We start from the raw sequence: 5138 nt of genomic DNA, 5'->3' as shown, positions 1-5138 counted from the left end.
GCCTCCATTCAGTTCTTTTTTGAAAAAAATTTTTATTTTCTATTGGAGTATAGTTGATTATCATTGTTGTGATAGTTTCAGGTGTACAGCAAAGTGATTCAGTTATACATATACATGTATCCCATTTTTGTCATTGTTCTAATTTTTAAAATTTATTTATTTATTTATTTGGCTGCACTGGGTCTTAGTTGCCGCGTGCGGGATCTTTAGTTGCGGCATGCGTGTGGGATCTTAGTTCCCCGACCAGGGATCGAACCTGGGCCCCCTGCATTGGAAGTGCAGAGTCTTAACCACTGGACAACCGGGGAAGTCCCTATATGGATTCTTCATTCAGTTCTGACAGGGAAGTTTGGAGGCAGATCTAGAAGCTCTTAAAACAGCCGCTGGCAAATTTCAGTGGAGGGAGTGCAGGCGGAAGGGACAGCCAGAGCTGGGCTTCCACCCGTGAACTCCTCAACCTTCCACCTACCCAGCACTTGTCGCTCTCAAAGGAAAGAGGCGCTCATCACTGGGATTTGGCTGCTCAGAATTTAGTGATTAATTACAGCACCTAGGCCAGTTGGTCTCCTTAGTAACCATGCTAGCAGGGTCCCAGCTGGAAAACCTGCTTCGTATTTTCAAAGAGGGCAAACCCTCTTGACACTGGATAACACCCTAAATCAGAACACAGATAGATTTTGAAAATCGAGAGACTCCCCTGTTTCTCCCCGACCTTGCTTCCCCAAATGGATGGGCTTTTGGGGTACTGGGGGAAAGTTGAGTGGTAGTGATTGTTTTAAATGAGGAGTTAGGCAAATCCAATGTCGAGGCAAAGAGTCTGTTGTTATTGTCACGGGGTAGGTTTTGCGACCCAGAGCACGCGGCTCAGTGCAACTCCAGGCGACGGGAGAGCAGAAGGGAGATGGACTCAGGTGTCCTGCCCTTGGGAAGTGAGCCCGCGGGACGGGACAGCACGCGCTCCGGCAGCTTAGAAATGAGAGAACGAGGGCGCACGTTAGAAGGGGCTAATTGCAGACGTGCCTGGAAGTGAGAGAAAAGTTCGGGTGAGACGGGAGAGGCAGAGTGTTTGTCTTATTGTTTGAACGTAATGTTAAGCAGCTGAGGATCAGTTGCAGGTTCTGAGTGGGTAGAAAAGGGGCAGCTGGGCTTCAGCCTGGGTAAGTATCAGGATTCGGGGTATATTGATCTGCTCAGGCGGCCACAGCAAAGCACCACAGACCAAGTGGCTTAACGACAGACGTTCACTTTCTCACAGTTCCGGGGTCTGGATATCTGAGGTCAAGGTATCAGCAGGGTTGCATCCTCCAGAGGCCTCTCTCCTTCTGTCTTCTCCCCCCTGTGTCTTCACGTGGTCGTTCCTCTCTGTGTGTCTGTGCCCTCATCCCCTCTTCTTATAAGGACACCAGTCGTATGGGATCAGGGCCCACCCTGATGGTTTTATTTAACCTTGATCACCTCCTGTGATGACCCTTTCTCCAAATACAGTCACATTCCGAGGTCCTGGGGATTAGGACCTCCACATACACATTTTGGGGATGGGAGAGCACAATTCAACCTGTAATGGGGGGAAATGATACTGTGCCCATCAGCTAAGGGGGCTAAAGCCCCAGAAAGGGAACTAAAGGTCACTATGGGACACTGGGCGACTCATGTGCACAGTGGGTTCCTTCCCCTGCCCCCCACCCAGACCCCGAGACCCAGACCCTGGTAACCCCAGACACCAACCCCTGACCATACACGTCCTGCTTTGCCGCATCACGGGGCGCCTGGCACCCGTGCCGTTCTCTAAGGGCCATGTCTTAGAGCCCCATCCTTATAGGGAGGTGTATCCTGAAACTTGGAATGGGAAGATCCTGGGAGCTTAAAGAGTGCCGTGCTCAGAGGAGGAAGGCCTCCGGCCACTTCAGGTCAGTATCTGAATGCCGGGGGCGTGGCTCCAACACCCTTATGTTCCATCGTTTCGTGTAAATAAATGCTAGGAAACCCCTCTCTAGCCGGTCCCTCTGTTAAATTAGGCACAAGTTTCGTCAGTGAGCTTATTTCCTTGACCCACTGGGGGGGACCCAGTGGTCCCCTTTAGGTCTCCCTCAGCCCAAAGCTTCCCTTGGACTTCCGGTACCACGTTGCCAATGCCTTCAGGAGTTCTCATGAATGTCACCTCGATGCCCCCAGGGACGCTGTCCTATCTACTCTAGCCCCCCCCCCACCCTTCCAGGGTCGCAGACAACATCCTCACATCCACTCAGCCCTACAACCTGAGTCGTCTCCGCCCCCTTCTTCCCCTAGCCTTTGTAACCAGGGTGTTATCAAGTGTCATCATTTCATCCTTATTGCCATATGTCAGAGCTCCCATCCGGTCCCCCCCCCCCCAATCTATCCTACAAAGGGCAGCTTGCCCAGTATTTTTTATTTTAAAAAATGTATTATTTTTATCACATTTTATATTGAGGTATAATTGATTTACAATGCTATGTTAATTCATTCTGTACAACAAAGTGACTCAGTTATACATACATATCCATTCTTTTTTAAAAATACTGTTTTCCATTATGGTTTCTCATAGGCTATGGAATATAGTTCTCTGTGCTACACAGTAGGACCTTGTTGTTTATCCAGTTTATATATAAAAGCTTACATCTGCTAACCCCACCTCCCATCTCCATCCCTCCCCGAAGCCCCTCCCACCAGTCTGTTCTTTATGTCCGTGATTTTGTTTCTGTGCCCAATATAGGTTTTAAAAATTTATTTATTTTATTTACTTTTGGCTGCGTTGGGTCTTCGTTGCTGCGCGTGGGCTCTCTCTAGTTGTGGCGAGTGGGGGGGCTACTCTTCGTTGTGGTGGCTTCTCATTGCAGTGGCTTTGCTTGTTGCGGAGCATGGGCTCTAGGCACGCGGGTTTCAGTAGTTCTGGCTCGTGGGCTCAGTAGTTGTGACTCGCAGGCTCTAAAGCGCAGGCTCAGTAGTTGTGGCACACGGGCTTAGTTGCTCCCGCAGCATATGGGATCTTCCAGGACCAGGGCTCGAACCCGTGTCCCCTGCATTGGCAGGTGGATTCTTAACCACTGAGCCACCAGGGAAGCCCCCAATATGTTTTTAAGTGACGTTTTCATTTTGCTTCACTACCTTGCTCCAAAATTCTAATTTAAAGTCAAAGGATGATAGAGTCGGAAGGCAGTGGGGGCCCAGTGAACTTGAACTCCAAAGACCCAGGTTTGAGTCCTAGCTTTGCCCCTACCCTGCCATGTGACTTTGGCCAAATCACTCCTGCTTCCAGGACCTTGTCCTCTTAGTCTTTAAAACAGTAATCCCTAACAACAGCGGTGTGAACTTATTCAGCCAGTGTAAGTGAAGGGGCTTTGAAAACACTAAGGTACCACACAAATACTACAAAATGTAATTACCCCTCAAGACCATCTCCAGCACAACCACTTCTTACAACTAATTAAAAGCTGGCCTTTTTCTTTCCTGAGCTTCCCTAACCCTTTTCCAGACAACTGCTTGTGGTATTCAGATTTGCCGTTTGCATTGCACGGTGCGCCCCCTGCTGTTCTCTGCCGGTGTCACATCTTGCCTGTGCAGGAGGGTTGTAAACCACGCGAGGGACTCGCTTACATTCTCTCCTGTTCCTCTCCAACTGAGCAGTGTCAAGCCCACTGGAGTCAACCAATCCCGCGTGCATTGACTGAGCATCAGATATTTGATTCGCACAAGGCACATATGAATAAGCAAGAGATTCAGTGAACTGTAATAAAAATCCCTGCACTCAAAGAGCTTACAGTCTGGCTTGGAGTATGACCTGCAGGATTGGAAAAAGATGCATAAGACTGTTACAAAAGATATGTGGGTGTTTAAGGGTGATGGGTCCCCCTCCAGCTGGGGCGGTGGGAAAGACATGGCTGAAAAGGGAAGATTTGACCCTGCTCTTGGACGATGGGTGAGATCCAGATGGATGGAGATGCGAGAAAGTGGGTTACAGCGAAGAGGCCAGCTCACCTGCAGTGGAGGAGGAGGCTTTGCAGAAGAGGGCGGTCAGAGAAGGGGCTGGACAGGCCGGCTGGGTGAGACAGTCGCAGGCCTGGAATGGTGGCCTCAATGATTTGTGTTCTGTCTTGGCGATCGGAAGACATGGAGAGTTTTTGCTCAGGGGGTGAGAGGCTCAAGGCAGTCTTTGTGGAGCGCTATGCCCCATACTTACCGATTGGGAGAAAGCGGGAGAGGGTCTGGGCCCCTTCTTCCTCCCTCTCCCCAAAGTTCACAGAATGCCATTTCAAGAAATTGTGTTGTTTTTCACACAAGATGACTATTTTCCCAAAGCTATTTCATGGTTTCGGGAGAGGAGAATACAAAACAGATATATATATATATATATTTTTTTTTTTTTTTTGAGAAAGGATATTGTTTTCATTCTTTGCAAAATGAAATAATAGATCTCTAAGTCCAAGTTTTCTGCATCAATTAAAAGACATTTCCTAAGAACCTCGTTGTGACTGTCTCCCTCCCTCATGTCCTCTACCCACCCTGGGCCTCTGCCGGCCGCATGCACTCGCACACAGCTGGTACCCCCAGCTCTGTCTGCCATCATTAAAATCAAAGAGCTTTCCCCAAGCACCCACATGAGCTGGTGCCATCAGAATTACTCGCAAAATGTATCTTGTTGAATCACACAAGCACAGCGCCTAAAAAAAAATCCAAAGCCACATGGTCGGTTAAGATAATGGAATTGTTCCCCTGAGGGAAAGGTAGGAGATTAGCCTCTTGTGTCATATATAACAAAACCCAGTGCAGACCTTCAGAAGGGGAACTCTTCCAGACACTAACTAGGGCTGGCCAAAACTTGGCTCCGTTTTACCCTCCGATGGTGAAGAGTTCCCCAGGCCTGGCTCGGGGGCTCAGGCTCCTGCCCTAATGACAGATAAGACTAAATGAGAATGGGACTCCCTCCTGAGCTGGCACATCTGTATTCCGGGCTGCCACGTGGCCTCCACGGGGCTGCATCCAGGACCTGAATGTTTTATGGAACCATTAATAGGGAATTTTTTCTGCTTGGATTCCCTGCAGCTTGGAGACAAAAGACACCAGGGGGCTCTGAGTCAGGGCTCAGGATTGGGGTGGAAACGATCTCATTTGCAATTCCATAG

The 5138-nt window shown here is 49.1% G+C and overlaps 1 non-coding gene across 1 annotated transcript; it reads right to left on the bottom strand.

Annotated features, from left to right (window-relative positions):
- Positions 1-235: 235 nt before the first annotated feature.
- On the bottom strand, positions 236-308 carry TRNAG-UCC (transfer RNA glycine (anticodon UCC)). Its single transcript has one exon. It is a non-coding gene; the product is annotated as a tRNA-Gly (tRNA).
- Between the last annotated feature and the right edge of the window lie 4830 nt (positions 309-5138).

Source organism: Kogia breviceps, chromosome 8 (assembly GCF_026419965.1).
Source record: "Kogia breviceps isolate mKogBre1 chromosome 8, mKogBre1 haplotype 1, whole genome shotgun sequence".
Taxonomy (NCBI): domain Eukaryota; kingdom Metazoa; phylum Chordata; class Mammalia; order Artiodactyla; family Physeteridae; genus Kogia; species Kogia breviceps.
The sequence above is the reverse complement of the archived record's forward strand: the minus strand, read 5'-3'. Positions and strand labels throughout refer to the sequence as shown.